This window comes from Euprymna scolopes, chromosome 5, assembly GCF_053919585.1.
Source record: "Euprymna scolopes isolate OS-2025 chromosome 5, ASM5391958v1, whole genome shotgun sequence".
Classification (NCBI taxonomy): Eukaryota; Metazoa; Mollusca; class Cephalopoda; order Sepiida; family Sepiolidae; genus Euprymna; species Euprymna scolopes.
The window spans coordinates 110,536,822-110,555,134 of record NC_136486.1 but is presented as its reverse complement, the minus strand read 5'-3'; the positions used below and the strand labels follow the sequence as shown (position 1 = coordinate 110,555,134).

General features: G+C 33.8%; 1 pseudogene; it reads right to left on the bottom strand.

Moving 5' to 3' along the window:
* Positions 1–1,931: 1,931 nt before the first annotated feature.
* On the bottom strand, positions 1,932–2,048 carry LOC145277145 (5S ribosomal RNA; annotated as a pseudogene).
* Between the last annotated feature and the right edge of the window lie 16,265 nt (positions 2,049–18,313).

The following is an 18,313-nucleotide window of genomic DNA, read 5'->3' as shown; positions in this document are numbered from 1 at the left end:
AGGCGGAGAGTTCTGGGAAAGAAGTTTTGTTCATGAAATCTGCGTTTAGATTCAGGCACAGATAGAGTGAGGGAAATCTTCTTAGAACTGCACGCCAGTGGAACTCTCTGCCGCTTGCCTGTTTCCCACCTGACTACAACTTGGACGTCTTCAAGTCCAACATAAACAAACTCCTGACAAACCGCCCCCTAAAGTAAGACACTCTATCAAAAACCCCAATACTAATGATTACTACAATACTATCTCATTGATTACTGTACACGCAATAACCCTTATCCCTGAGTGGCCTTCGGGCCTTGATAAGTGGTGACCCCCATGTAAAAAAATTAAAAAAAATCATATATAGTGTTTGTCTTTCGTAAAAGTTTGGCAAGGGGAACTATAGATCAGAGTTCAGTCGAGCACTAACCATGAAAATAATGACAGAGCAGAAACAGGCTCACAACGTCTCTTCTTTGGGAAAGAGGTGGTAGGGAAGCGAAAAGGGCATCGCCTACTTGGTTTCGAAGCCGGTTTTGAACTCTATTCAGGCAGGATAGGACGCCGAGCAGCTACTGGCCAAATGTTGCAATCGTACCCCATTTTAGGGCGTACCTGGCTCTTATACAGAAAGAGGATTGCATCGGCAGTGAGATATCTACTGGAGCGGTAGAATAATAATATATAATAGTGTAATAGTTAAAAATATGATTTGGCTGCCATCAGCTAGAATCGAAACCAAAGCATGTAGCTCTCCGACCTTATACGTGACCGTCCGATCAAAACGTGTATATATATATATATATATATATATATATATATATATATATATATATATAAACTAAAAAGAAACGTTGTTAAATATATATATATATAAATATATAAATGTATATTTACGCATGCGTAGAAATATCACGTTTAGTCAACTTACGCCTTTCAAGTTTCATTTTTTTTCAATTTTGACACCTTAGCAGCTATTTTTCCCAAATAAAAACCAAAACGAAATCGAATTTGTTCCACAGGTCCAAATCAACTATCTATAAAGATTCAAGTTTGTCGACCAAAAATTGACAGAGTAGTTTGGAAGAGACCGTTCGTAAAAGAGGCAGAGAGAGACAATGTCACTTTATATATATATATATATATATATATATATATATATATATATATATATATATATATATAAAGAACCTCGGGATACGGCATTAAAAATTAGTAACAAAATACATTACAGTATATAATCAAATAACATTATAAATAACACCGTAAGGCGGGGTAAATACTGTAACCAGGAACCGGAAAAACATCATATTCCACATCGTAACCTGAAAAAACCGTATCGAAGGTCACCGTATCCTGGGGTTCTACTGTATATATTATAATGGATCTGTTGTATATTTATATTATTATAGATTTGTTGTTTTTACCATTTATAACCACCCACAGGAATGTAATGATTCCCAGATATGCTATTGATTTTGCTGGTAGATCAATAATCAATACATGCAAACACACATACGCAAGTAAAAAGAAGCCTTGTTAAATATGATAGATAGAAAACAGAAAAAAGTTGGATCAATTTAAAAAAAAAGGAGCCTTTTGATTTAAAACTTGCATTTGAGTTTGCCTGGAGACCAAACATGGACGGACAGATGCACTTACACACATCTTTGCTTTATACATGAGATAAAAACAAAGGAATCATCCAATATTTATTACGTATTCGTTTATTATTAGAAAAGTTTTGAACTTAAATTTACTACTGCTGTACTGACTGACCTTTACTGAAGCAGCACTTACCTTAAGCAGGTTGAACCGGCTTCCTTCGAAGGAGGAAATTTCATAGAAGTAGGAAATCCACAAGCAGTCCCCAGTCGGATGTACATCCCTATCAGGGGGAGATGGCGAAGTTAGGTTTTTGCAGCTCTTGCAGAGAGGTGTTGACGTCCTCCTGCATACAGCGCCTGTTTTCCTAAATGGTCACCCATCTAGTACTGACCAGGCTCAACGTTGCTTAACTTCGATGATCCAACGAGAACCGGTGTTGCACACGTGATTAGGTCGTATATATTACATTTAATTTACTAATGAAACATCACTTATTAAGACTAAAGCCACTCGAGGACAATGGTTAATGAGATGGAACGATTGTCAATATAGAGATATGAATACCATCATGAGAGGATTGGGAAAGATTGATGGGTTGGCCAAAGCTTTAATTTCTTGTGAGGATGGTTCACGATAGGAATCTGTTTAAATTTGATTTGAAAACGACAATGTTGCAATCTGCAGGTTAACAGTCCCGTAGGAATGTGTCCCGTAAACTGTGAAAAAGATCTCTTTGTAGAAGTTCTGCCTGGACCTAGACATACGGAGGATTAAAGAGGAATTTGTTTTCATTGTGGTGTCAAAGCGAGTTCTTGTTGTGAATTTCTCACAAGAAGATGCTAGAGATTGGAGCTAAGTCGAGCATATTCCACGAAAATAACAAAGTAGAGGTAGATATAAATAATTATCGGCGTATAGCAGATATTTTGCGAGGACATTTGCATGATTGGAAGACCGAAATAATTTAAAATATAGTCATGTTCACAAATTTTGCCTTGAAAGAAAAGTTTATAAAATAACATTTGCAATATGAGGTTAAGTAATAAAAAAAACTGTTATCGCGGTGATGTTCTACTTCAAAAATTACATTTGCTATATGAGGCCAAGTAATAAAAATGTCATCACTGTTGTTATTAAAAACCTTCTTTATAAAATTACATTTTCAAGTGATGTCCGTTTGCTTGCTCATTTCTGTCTCTATCTATCTGTCTGTCTGTCTGTCTGTCTCTGTGTCTGTCTGTCTGTCTGTATGTTTCTCTCTCTCTCTCTCTCTCTCTCTCTCTTTCACCCTCTTTCCGTTGTTCGTGGTTTGTACCTAGGGTCTACTTTTATTATACTAAAGTTGTATGGATTTTTTTTCTGTATGTCAATGCCGCTACGCTGCTTTCCAGTTGATTACAGCATTGTTGTTTTCAAGTCCAATATCAACAAATTATCGTTTAACCACCCCATTGTAACAAATTACAACCCAAATGCACATCAGAGAGTATCCTATATCTCTACCAAATAACCATTCGCCCATGCATGGAATACGATCAGGCTCCAACACTTGTCTCATCGTCGCATCCCTGCACCTGTTTTACAAGTACTTTGGTTGAATGTGCTCTAATGAACTCGACGTACATATTCCTGACTAACTCGATAAGCATCAAAATCCCACCCCCTTACTGTAGAGGTCTCTAGATGACAAAAGCCTTCTGCTCTCATAGATTCTTCCCTTGGATTGCTAGATTGGGATTCTCTGCTCGTTTTCTGCTTCCCTGACCACTAACATGCAAAAGTTTAAATGTAATGTGAACAGGAATCTCACTTCTTAATCTCCCCCAGTCCCTTGTTAGGCAAAACCCCAAATGGTAGCTTCTTACGTTTCCAATGATACTACGCCATTTTAGGAGGTGAAAAGGAGTAAAACAAAAATACCATCAACGCATTTGTCTTACCATTCATCAGTTCTATTCTGTAATCCATCAGTGGTTGATGAAGAAGTCATCAGCAGTCTGTCGCAGGAAACTATCGCCACATCTCTGAAATTAATAATACAACCAATAAAATTAATACTGAGAAAGCACCTGGCCTTGACGGCATCCGTGTTGAGGTTTTCGTCGCAGAAGTGTTATATAATATATCCCGGGTTACACTGGCATGTTGGAAATTAGAGTTGCTGGCACGTTGGTTACTGCAAAGAACTGTTCAAGGTGTTAAGGTTGACGTATGTCAAACGGGTGGCTAGGGTCAGCGATGACAACCGAGAGTGATTGAGTTCGCATGAAAGAAAAACGATGCATGAAGAAGAAAGAAAGAAAGGAAGAGATCTTTTGGTTTGCATGAAAACTCAGTCGTTTTTCTGCGTTTGGGCGAAGCGGATGTCTCGGTTAGACGCGAAAATGCATCAAAGAAAGAAACGTAAGAAAATTTAAGTAGTCAACAATGCGATGCTTCCCACCCCGTTCACTCGTTAGACGAAATACAGCTAAATGCTAGAAATCGGTGTTTTGTTTCTTTGTAAGATGTTCTTCCAGCATCAACCAGTGAGGGGATGAAAGCATTCCCAGCGAAGACCAGAAACAGGAAAAAAAGGGGTATGGTGACTTTATCGAAATACATTTACACACACACACACACACACACACACACACACACACACACTAGAAGGGGCACGACCACATGTACAGACATACATACATAGACGAGCACGGCACGCACAAGCATAGACATTAAATAAAAGACTCACGTTTGCAAGACAGATAATAATAATAATAATAATAATAATAATAATAATAATTAATCACCAAACAGATAACCTCTTTCCCCACTACATTACAGAAGTTCATTCTAATAAGAAAGATATTAGGGGAGCTAATGCCAACCCACACCTGACCTTTTGCCTAACTTCCCAGAGATGAAGTAAATAAAATAAGATACGACAGGATTTGAACTCGGCATGGCTGATTTCAATAAGCTGCAACAGAGGGAGGGACCACGTGATGGTTAGCAACGTCTCTAAGCGGAGATGTTTCTGTAGAACGAACTGAATTCGAACATGGTGCATTCAGGTTGTTAATCCGTGTCGGTAACCATTGAGCCAAAGTCACTTCCCCAGGTTTTGTTGCTCTTTTTAGTATGGAATCAATGTTTGTCCAAGGATTCTTCTTTGATTATTGTCAACTTCGATACGACCGTGAAGGGGCGAGAAATTCAAGAATCTCTCGGGAGAACCAACAATAAATAAATAAATAAATAAATAAATAAATACTAAAAAAGTTTTAAAAATAAAGGCAAAAACAAACAAACAAACAAAAAACGTCAGCGTCACTGTGTTTTATTGTTAAGCTTGACGTGAGCGAGGCCGGTCGCAGTCGTGACGAGAAGAAGGGTGAGGGAGAAGAGAAGGAGGAGGCGGTAAGAACTGGCATAATTTATTGGTCGTAGGTGAAGGAAGAAGAGATTTTCTCCTTGACCCCGCCTCGTTCATATACACCCCCTTCTACACCCCCCATCTATTGCTCCTGTTTTCTTTGTAATGCGGTTTGGGTGGTCAACAGTACAGGGAAGCCTAAGAGAAAAGCGGACAATTGTTTCTTTGACTTCTTGTAGCAATTGTCTTGAGGCCGAAGAAGAACAAACAAGCAAAAAAAAAAACAAAAAAAAATCTGACTTCTCGCAGTTTTGTTGTTGCCACCGATGAATCAAAAAAAAAAAAAAAAAAGAAGGGAAACAAAAAGTCATCGAGGTGACATGTTCCATCGATAGTCACACGTGACCTCCGTGCCCACACACGCACGCGTGTGCGCACACACGATTTGATAACACGAAATATCTACATGTAAAGAACGGAAATTGTATGTATGTCTGTCCATCCATCGTCTTTTCACAATTGTCCTTATCAAATACAGAATACTGCTAATTACGACATCCTTAGTTACGAGCTTCCCAACTTACGACAATTCTTAGTTAGAGAGAGAGAGAGAGAGAGAGAGAGAGAGAGAGAGAGAGAGAGAGAGAGAGAGAGAGCGCGTGGTACCATAAGGTAAAAATAATGGTTAGTTACCATTAATGCATCGAAAACCAAATTTCCCTCTTTTCATCATCTGCGCTCGTATCATACTTAGTCCCAATTGAAATGAACGGCTTTCGTATTGCGAAAGCAATCTGCTTTGATAAAATTCTGTGACTAACCTTCATTCCTGGCCTGAAATGGAAGACTTACATCAGATCCGTTGCCAATGCCGCTGAACAAATAGTTGGATCATTCTACCACTCCAGAATGTATCTCACTTCCTATGGAATCCCTTTCCTGTACAAGAATCAAATACGCCCTATAATAGATTACTATTACCATATCTCGGGAGGTGTTCCTCATAGCACTCGTTCATGCCTTGACAAAATACAAAAACAGCTTCGAAATCTAGTGGCCGGGTCCTTTTCCCCTCCTTACTTACTTTTTTCTCACATGAAAGACATCTTTGCTCTTTCATGGCAGATACTCAACTGAGCTTCAATCTAAGGCTTCACCACTCTTAAACATTCACAACATATACTCGTCCAGTTACAACCACTGTCGACGATTTCCTATACATTCGATCTATGCTTAGATCTAAATGAAAATTCCATGAGCAAAGTATATTTCCTAAAACTGGCTGCCTCTGGAACACATTACTGTGGAACTGCCGTCCAGCTGACTATAACATGATCGTTTTCAAGGCTAATGTGAACAAATTTTTGTTGAACCGTCTTCTTCAATAATCAAATTCTATCCAACTTCCACCACTACCGATCTTGCTGCTGATATGACATACAAGGTCATTGGTAAAGCCTTATATTTGAGTGACCTTTGTGTTTTGAGAAGTGGTGACACCCCTGTAAGATATGTCGCCATCAAATTGAGACTCCTACCAAATAAAGTTTGTTTCTAAGTTAAGATATTCTCGAGTTATGACTTTCCCAACTTACGAAAATTCGTAGCCATGTCGCACTAAAAGTATCTGTAAAATATGAAAAACCTTAAAGAAAGAGAAAGATGGATAAAAAGGTAGATATATAGAATGAGAGAGAGAGAGAGAGAGAGAGAGAGAGAGAGGAATACATGGCATATGCTTTCATCATATTTTTTTCATTCGTTTTTATAGATTTCTGATGAATGAATCAGCATAATGGAATAAACTTCTTAATTTAAAAAATCAGATAGTACGTAACCTGGCTTGATAGTCACCCCCCCATTGATCAGATCTTCACCAGAATAAAAGAATGGATAATGTTTCTAAATTTTAGATATTAATCCACAGCAAGGCTAATTATGAAAATACTTACTTTGTGGGTATTTGTTTTGTCGTATGTTAGTGTTTGCCGGACATACGAACATACAAGCAGACAACTGCTCTTTATATTATAGACTAGCCTGGGTGTTCGGCGTTTCCCAAGTGTTTGGAGGTGTGTGTTGAGTAGAAAAAGAGTTTTAGTATGCAGGCAGGCTCAAACTTATTTAAAGTTAAAGTAAATAAAAAGAAGTACAATATTGAAAAGTATATATATATATATATATATATATATATATATATATATATATATATATATATATATATATATATATACTAGCAAAAGTACCCATCGTTGACTGGGTTCAAAAGCAGGCTACAGAAAATGAACTCAGATTTATGAAAGTATGACAGGTTATGAAAAGGAAGGGTTTAAATTGGGGTTTAATTTGAGGGTATCAAAACCAAAGCAAGATATGATGAAAGTAAAAATAAAATAGATAAACACCATAATTTATTATACCATACCTGTTCACACTGAAACACTTATCACAATATTCTGTGGATCTATATTTAAAAAACCTTGTTAAATTTTGTGACATATTTCCATTCTATGGAGGTCATGTGCGAACGAACACCCCATAATTTTATTATATCGTATTTCTTCAAACTGAAACATAATTATCAAAGTATACTTACGCAGATAGATATGAAAAGTCTTAATAAAAGTTTGTGCCTATTTCCCTTCTATCGAGGCCAGGCGCGAACGCAGACCCCACAATTTTATTATACAATTCTTATTTAAGTTAAAACATATTTATCAAAGTATTCTTATGTACATCTATATAAAAAACACTTGTAAACGTATTTTTTTTAATTTTTACATTTTTTATTTCCATACTTTGTGGACTAGGCACGAACGCATACCCCACAATTTTAATGAACCACCGTTCTGTCAGATCAAACATACCCATTTCTGTGTCTCGATACATCTTCTATCATTATATGTAATCAGTTTTTTAAAATAGTCAACCATATAGGAGCCTATTCGTGATCACACACACACACACCCACACCCACAGACACACACACACACACACAGACATTCAGCTTTATGTTATAGATATATATGATTGCTACTTCTTGACAGAAGTTTGCCATCTCTTCAGTTAACTGCTGTGCGACTGTGTGCTCGTAGGTGACTTTTTAATCCAGCTTTAGTGCTACATGAACGTACAGATATATGACATAAACACTTTTCTTTCTTGTAAAGGTGGTCGCATGATAATATTGTGAATCCTCGAATGTCGTGTAAGGCCACTTTTAGATTTGCAGATTAGACCAGAAATATGACAATTTTTCGTAACAGCCTCCTCATAAGACTGTTGTTCTTCTCTTTGATTGTGTGATTTAAGAAGATGAACAAAACCAGAATTCGCTTGGGTTTCCCAGTTATGTACATCAATCTCAAGTATTTTCAAATTATTTTTCAGAAAATTCTTAAACGTTTTTCTTGGTTTATGCCGTGGTCCTTTGGCCCTATACACTCGCCATGAAACCGTTGTTTTGGAAGTCTTTTGTCCTGCATCCTAACCAAGTATCCAGTCCAGCGCATCTGAAATGATTTTCATTTCTATACTAGTACTATTTGATCGTTCAAGAACTACAGTGTCAGGTGTTAGAGTCCTCCAGTTAATATTGAGAATTCCTCGAATACAACTTTGATTAAACCTTTCCTATAATTTGAAATACCTTCTATATCTTGTTCAAGTCTCTGGTACCACTCCCGTATTCACAGCTCTTAAACAATTTTTAGTTAAAAAAAGGCTTTACTTTTGAAAAAACCATGGAGTATATATATATATATATATATATATATATATATATATATATATATATATATATATATATAAATATATATATATATATTTATATATATATTTATATTTATATTATATATATATAAATATATAGATAAATATATATATGAATATATATATATATATATAAATATATATATATATTCAAATATTAAAATATTTTTACATACATATGAAATAAATAAATGAATAACTAAATAAATACACGCTGTCAATAAAAGAGGCGACGCATTTATAAGCAATAACAAAGGGCAAGTAACTCCCTCATTGCTTAGCTAAGCGACCTTAATGCAAAAAAAGGCGTTTAAAATTGCTAATATCGCTAAAAAATATGACAGTAGATCTACTATTTAAATTCGATAAATACGTGCATAAAATTTTACAGGATTTCGTAGCTCAGTGGTAAAACGCCAGACTGCGGATCGTAAGGTCATGGGTACAGACCTTGCCAAAGTCAAGGTCACATGTATCTATAAAATGAACTGAAAAAAAGTATTTTTTCAAACGTTCTCAATACTAGATAGGACGTTCTTAATATTTATTAGGAAAACACTATTAGATTGCTTTCCTGTTATGCCCGCATTTGGCGTTTATTTTATTTATAAGATTAATGTATATATATATATATATATATATATATATATATATATATATATATATATATATACACGCATTATATGTGTTTAGGCATGTAAATACACACACGCATATATGTATATATATGTATGTATATATATATATATGCATATATATATATATATATATATATATATATATATATATTAGTTCTAAAATATAATTATCCACTGACACGTGTTTCGTCGTCTACGACTCATCAGTCAGTAGTGGATAGTCATATTTAAAAAATAATATATATATGCCACTGCCCATTAAGGGGGTACGAAATTGGTCAAAGGGAAACTTATTCCCAACTCGCGTTTAGGTAAAAATGCACTTTCGTATAAATAATTGAATTCGTTCAAAGAGTATCGCTAACAAAAAAAAACAAAACAAAAAAAAAAAAACAGAAAAAATCATATAAAAACAGACACACACACACACACATATCTATATCTATATATATCTATATATATATATATATATATATATATATATATATATATATATATATATATATATATATATATATATAGTAACGTCCAAAACTAAGGGACAAGATTCTAAAGCCTTATATTTGTTAGAAATAACAACTGTGAAAAGCTGAAATTTTGACAACTGGTAGTCGTTATCATCCATAATAACACACTAAAATCCGAATAATTTTTAAAGGATAGAAAAAGAATTATAATAATTAATTGATTATTTTCTTTGTATTTTCATTGCAATGTGTGTTCATTTTCTTTTATTATTCGTTAAAATTATGCAATCGCTTATTCATTTCTTTTTTAAAACAATTCTAAAAAAAAAAAACAACAAAAAAACAACAACGATACGATGAGTCAGCGAACGAACTGGAAGTTGGTGACATCTAGGAATATAAATGCATCAATTATTTAACATTAAATAAGGATAAGAAAATCGGTTTCAAAACAAAATCCAAAAACAAAAATGTTTTTTTCTTCTTCCAATTTTTTAAAAGTCGTCTTATTATTATTATAATGTGTTTTTTTTTACAATGCAATTCTCTATCTATATAAAAGCCAAGTTCGTCCAAGGATGGAGTACTGCTACCACATCTGGACAGGAGCTGATAAAACAGCCTATCCTGCCTTGACAGAATACAAAATAGACTTCGTGGCTTAGTGAGGGATGCCCTTTTCTCTTTCCTGCAACCTCTCTCCCACAGAAGAGACGTTGCGAGCCTGTCTTTGTTTTATCCTTATTTCCATGGCAAGTGCTCGTCTGAGCTCCAATCTCTGGTCCCCCTCGCCAATCTTTCACGATAAACACCCATCTAGCTGAAATCACTGTCACTAATTTTCCCTACTTTTTATCTGTGCCTAAATTAAAGCGTACATTCCATGAGCAAAGCTTCTTTCTTAGAAGTGCACGACTGTGGATCTATCTTCCGTTTGCCTGTTTCCCACCTGACTACAACTTGGATGTCTCCAAGTCCAACACAAACAAATACCCGATGAATCGCCCTCTTAAGTAAGACACTTTATCAAATCTCCACTAACGATTACTACGATACTGTCCCAATTTTTCTTTTTAAAGCACAACTGAACTATGATACTTGACTTTTGAATGTATAACTTTAATCCAATTGATTATGTAAAAATAATTTCATAAAATAAACAGTTGGTTCTTTGAGAAGACAGAGGCGCGTTCTAAATAAATATTTCTGTTTAGAGCACAATTGAATCACGATACTTAACTTTTGCATTTTAAACTTTAAACCGTTATTTACACAGAATATTATAAAATCAACAGTAGATTTTTACAGTATTGTGGACATAGCCATTTCGAGGATACATGTGAAGCTTCCTTCCGATACTCATGTATATATATATGTGTGTGTGTATAAATCTGTATACACACATACTACATATATACAACATATACTACATATATACAGTATATACTACATATATACATTACATACTACATATATACAATATATACTACATATATACAATATATACTACATATATACAATATATACTACATATATACAATACATACTACATATATACAATATATACTACATATATACAATATATATTACATATATACAATATATACTACATATATACAATATATACTACATATATACAACATATACTACGTATATACAATACATACTACATATATACAATATATATTACGTATATACTATACATACTACATATATACAATATATACTACATATATACAATATATACTACATATATACAATATATACTACATATATACAATACATACTATATATATGCAATGCATACTACATATATACAATATATACTACATATATACAGTATATACTACATATATACAATATATACTACATATGTACAATATATACTACATATATACAATATATACTACATATATACAATATATACTACATATATACAATGCATGTTATATATATATATACAATATATCCTACATATATACAATATACACTACATATATACAACATATACTATTTTGCTGGTATAGCTGCAATACATACTACATTTATACAATATATACTACATATATTCAATATATGCTACATATATACAATATATACTAAATATATACACTACATACTACATATATTCAATAATACTACATATATACAATATATGCTACATATATACAATATATACTACATATATACAATACATACGACATATATACAATATATACTACATATACAATATATAATACATATATACAATACATACTACATAGATACACTATATACTACATATATGTATAATATATACTACATATACAATATATATACTACATATATACAATACATACTACATATATACAACATATACTACGTATATACAATACATACTATATATATACAATATATACTACGTATATACAATATATACTACATATATACAATATATAATACACATACGCTCATGTATCTATATGTATATCACATGAATAATGTTTAAGATGAAAAATAAAACTAAAGTCTTCGATTATAAGCTGCCTTAAATCTAATTTGAATGGTTTATTTTAACTCTAGCAGGTGTAGCATCGTAAAATACGCTTAAATATATTTTGATTCATGCAGATTTCGTATTTATAATTACAGAACTAATACACTATTGAATATTATATTGTACCTATTATATAGTACTTATTTCAAATGTCAAAAGAAATAACTGGCATGCCACCAGCTAGAATCGAAATCAAACATTTAGCACTCCAGTCGCGTTATCTACTGGTGTTACTATTTAAAGATTTAATATTAAACTAATTGAAGGAATTAATTGAATTTTAGCATGCGCAGAAAGAAATACAAACATAGCGACAAGTTGAAATAAACATTTTGCATTTCAACTTGCCGACATATTTCTGTACGCATTATTATCTAAACAAAGATTTTACACATTATAAATCATCCTTGGTGTATATTATGTCTCTTAGTTTTCCCTTAAACAGTTATCTCCCTTGGCCGGACATTTTACTTATAGAGTTTCCCCTGACTCGACACCGGCAAGTTTACCGGCGTTTTTTTTCCCTAATTTTAGCTGCCTTTCTAGCCCCACATGGTTGAGTTTTTTATCTTCTATTATCCTTCGCCGTTTTAAGCCATCTCCGGTAAGAAACATTATCCCCTTCTTAAAGGCACTTTTTAATACCTTAATGTTATTTTTTTTATGTTATTCCATTTTAACTTCGAACTTTGTTTATTTTCTGTATCCATGTGTCGGGCCTCCTTATTTCTAGCTGTACTGTTGACTTCTTTACACATACGACTCCTCATTCAGCCCTTTATAACTTCTCGTTTCTGGGATTTTTTCTCTTTGTATTCTAAACAATGTTTTTTTGTTTCTTTCAGTTTCTACCGTATCTACCTTCAATAAACCTGTTTATAGGATTTCCTGTCTTCAGAGTTTTGATTGTTAGTGCGCGTTTAATGCTAACTTTTCAAGGATCGTATGTTTCAAATCAAACGCATCCTGGAGACAGTATAGTGTATGATGACTATTTCCTGTTATGTGACCAGTAGTTTAAGTAACTGGGAGGGAACGGCAAAGGGTGTCGGTTACAGGAACTAACTAAGTTGTCAAAAATGGTGTTTTTATAACTTTTTAAAGGTAAACATCTGAAGAGTACGTGACTAAATATGTAGTAATACCATAATTTTGTGGACATGTTAGCCGTAATACGAAACAATATAGTAATGGATACCTTTTGAAAAGTAATAAATGATCAGCTGGGAAAACTTGACATTAGGAACGTGGAGAATTATGATATTACACTATATATGCTCTGGAACAAAAAAATGCATTCATTGAGCTTGAGCACACGCACACACACATACACGCACACACACACACACACACACACACACACACACACACACACACACACACACACACACACACATATATATGAAAATACATAAAAATGAATACGAAATGTATAAAAGTTTATAACTTTTCTTTATTTGTTTCTGTTGGTTACGTGTAGAAATACAAAATAATATGAAAATTTTTTTAAAAACTTTTTGCAAGGACATAATTTTTGCCTGATCCTTCGGTCTTCCTCAGTGTAGTCACACACACACACACACACACACACACACACACACACACACACACACACACACACACATATATATATATATATATATATATATATATATATATATATATATATATAAGGTGCCTTCAATAAGTTTCCAGACGTACAAGCATTTAAAATTTTCGTAGACTCTTGAAAATTCACTATGTTATTGCTATACATCTCATAAGATGACTGACAACTTTTTATGATTTCAGGTTCAAATAAACAGCTACAACAGGATTGGAATACACCCTACTAAAGCCTGATTGTCACAGCTAGTGAATTTGAAGAATGAAATCTGCACGTGATGACACGTTAGAAAAACGATATGCAATAAAATTTTGTTTTAAACTTGGAAAAATCGCACATAAACGTATAGAATGCTTCAGACTGCTTTTGAACAATCTTGCATGAATCGAGCATCCGTTTTTGTGTGGCATGACAGATGAAAGGAACGCAGAGAGTCTTTGAGGGATGATGACAGGTGTGGGAGGAGTAAGAAAGTTAGAACACCGGAGTTAATTGGCCAAATAAAGAATTACATGGATAAGGAACGTCGTGTGTCTATAGAGACAATAAGTGCACAGTTCGATGTCAGTAGGCGAACTATACACACAATTATTCGCCAGGAACTAAAGATACGGAAGATGTGCGCGATTTTGTCACAAGTGTGTTTAGATGGAAGTCAGACTGTTTGACCAAGATGGGCATCAATACAGTTGCTTTACCTCCCTTTAGTCCAGACCTTGCTCTCTGTATCACTTGGTTATTCCCTAGGCTCAAGGAAAACCTTAGAGGCTGTCGTTATAGGACAATTAAGGAGATGAAAGAGGCTGTGACGAGAGTTATTGGCACGCTTGCACAAGAGAACTTCCATGGGGGTCTTCCAGAATATAAATATATATATATATATATATATATATATATATATATATATATATATATATATATATATATATATTTGTAGTCATCCAGCAGGGTGATCCGACGTTGCCTACGTTGAATGATGATAAGGTTATGTTTCGCATTCCCATATTTTAATTGTCAGCGAAATTGGTGAAATCGCCCATTTTTCAAGCAAACAGAGTGATTACCTGCTCTAGTTTGGGACCCATCGCGGTGAACCTGGAGGAAGTTCACATGCCTCTCGCAGTGGCTTAGTCCACAATACATTGCACCGTAAAGAACCTACTGTTGATTTTATAAAATTATTTTTTATATATTGGCTTAGATTAAAGTTTAAAACGTAAAAGTCAAATAGCATACTTCAGTTGGGGTCCAAACAGAAACATTCATATCAAAGAGAATTCTATTGATTTTATATGACTTGCCTCAAAATTTGTGTAGTGATAATGACTCGAATTTAAATTTAAAATGAAAAAGTCAAGTATGATGGTGCAATTGTTCTTTTAACAGAAATATTCATTTCGAACGCGCCCCCGTTATATGCTAGGACCTACTGTTGATTTTATATGTCGAGCTTTTCGGCTTGTATGATAATAAAACTTCTCAACTGCACTTGTGATGTTAGGCTGTGTAAGGTGTTAACTTTGGTGAAAACCGCCTCTTCCTTTTTTCATCGGATTATTTCGATTATCGATATTTATTGAAGACATTCCGATAGGAAACCCATCTAGGAACACTGCCAGACACATAACATACCTTTGTGTGAAATTTCATAAAGTCAATACGGTACGAATTCACACACAAGATACACATTTCCTTTTATATAATAGTAGCGATCTATAAAGACACATTTTTAAAATCAATTTTGGTAGATTATTTTATTATTGGAGTCCTTTGAGATGAGTAATTTGTATATTTATTGATTTATTTTTCGGACTGTTACCCTCATCTTCACAGTTGTTGTTTCGACCAATATTCCTCTGACCTTCGTCAGGTGGTTAACCGCGACGGGATAAAAATGCTGAGTCTCTTAACTGTATCTTCAGTAAGTACTGTCTTCCATAGTTGTTGTCAAGTAATTTTCTGGCCGACTTCGGGTAGGATTGAAACCGCTATCTTCAGACAATGCTCATCGTAGAAATTTAACGCCTCTATCCACTGCGCAACGAGCCCCGAAGGATAATCAAGGTTGGGTTTTGAGATTTTATCAATCCAATTTTTTTCGTTCTTATCTGGTCTTCCGTCATCGGATCCGTGCCGAATGGTATTCTATTTTATTATTGGAATCCTATGAAATAAGTAATTTATTTGATTATTTATTTGCGGATTATTATCCTCATTTTCATGGTTTTTGTTTCACGACGTTTCGGTCAATTATTCCTCTGACCTTCGTCAGGTGGTTAACCGATACGGGATAGGAATCATGAGTTTCTTAACTCGTATCCTCAGTAATTACTGCCTTCCATAGCTGACGAAGGCCGGAGGAATAGACGGTCGAAACATCGTGAAACACCAACTATGATGAGGATAACAGTCCGAAAAATATAGAATTAAGTAATTTGTAAGGTGTAAAATATATTTATAGTAAGTAACCTAGAAAGATTAATGTTTCATTCTTAAAGGAAATCACTAGGCTAAATGACCACCACAAAGCCATTATCTTCAAAATCGTCGTTGTTTCCTTACATTCGAAAACTCATTTAAAATACTTCAAAGAATTTACATTTTGGGAATCTTTATTAATTGTGTTTAATATCAAGAAATTAAGTAATTTTCTTAATGAGAAGGTTAAACCATGCAAGACTAAACAACACGCTGTATTAATTTAGTAATAAATAAATAAATAAATAAATACCCCCCCCCAAAAAAAAAGAAAAGCAACGGTAAATTTGTACGAACCAACATGGTAAGACTTGACTCGTTGGTAGCACATGTTGACCTTATGCTTTTTCTAGAATCAGGTTCTAAGAGGAGGAACCCAGTGCAGGTTACCAACGAGCATAAGAAAAAGCGATATTATGGAACGGTCTGGATTCGAACGTAGCACACCTAGGTTGTACATCTGCACTACCACGGCCACCTCGCAATAAGTCAATAGGATTATTAAACCAACAACGTTTTTTCTTCTACTATTTCATCATTTAAAATTTCTTGTTATTTATTTGTATCTTCTTTTTTTTCTCTAAAAGCTCTGTCGACTCAGGAAATAACCACCGGCCTTGATCTGGCTTTGTAGACGGGCAGAACATTTCTTTTTCCTGATCAGAAAGTCATTTATGATTGACACCGAAGCTCGAGTTAATTTGTAACCGAATCTTACTTCAAACGAAAAGGCGGAAATTCCTGAACATATCTTTTGTTTTTTTGTTTTTGTTGCCCTTCGAATCGTTGGTCGAAATGCCACCATGTCAGAATCTGTTGACGAAGGCATTTTTTTAGCGAAACTAAATGATGACTCAATGCTTTCAAGCCATATTCCTTTTTTCCCATTCTTCGGACCTTTTTATTTAACTTCATTTCCACTCTTCAGATCTTGGCGTTTTTTTTTTTGTTTTTGTTTTTTAGTTTTTTTTTACTCATGGAATGATCATTTATTTTTGTGGTTTTATTGTTGTTGTTATTATAATAGAAAACGGTATTTGGACAATGGGCGAATTTTGATGTGTCGCTTTTTATAGATGACAAGGTTTTACTTATTTCTCCTTTTAAGTATTTATTTGTCGTTTTCATGGCGAAGACTTAAATCGTTTGTCTAACTTTTTGAAATGTCAGACATACACCCATCAACTATGCACAAACCTTTCACTCCTCTCTTTCTCTCTTTATATATATATATATATATATATATATATATATATATATATATATATATATATATATATATATATATACTAGCAGAGTGACCCGACTGATTTGTATAAAATTTTACACAAATATACTTTATATGTCTGGAGTTGTTCTTAGATAGCTGCTGTGTCAGAATATTTCCAATAAGTAGCTAAAATTGTTAATCGATAATCGAAAAAATCCAATTAAATTAGGAACAGTCCGATTTTGAACAAAGTTACACTCTTATAAAACCCAACATCAAAAGTGCATTTGAGAAGTTTTATCACCGCACAAGCAGAAAGACCCGGCGTATAAAATCAACACTTGAACCATGAGACTTTATATTTGTATTTTAAACTTTAATTCAAGTCATTATATAAAAATATTTTCATAAAATCAACAATAGCTTTTTTTGATACGACGCGTTCGAAATTTTGATAAACGCGTTCGAAATGTTTCTGCTTAATAAGGTACATTTGAACCATGATACTTGACATTTAAATTTTAAACTTTAATGCACGACATTATGTGATTTTTTTATTTTATAAAATCAACAGTAGGTTCTCTACAGTGCAATGAAGACTACACTGTATTATAAACTAAGCCACTGAGGGAAGACAGTGGCTCTCCAACTAAAGTAGGCAATCA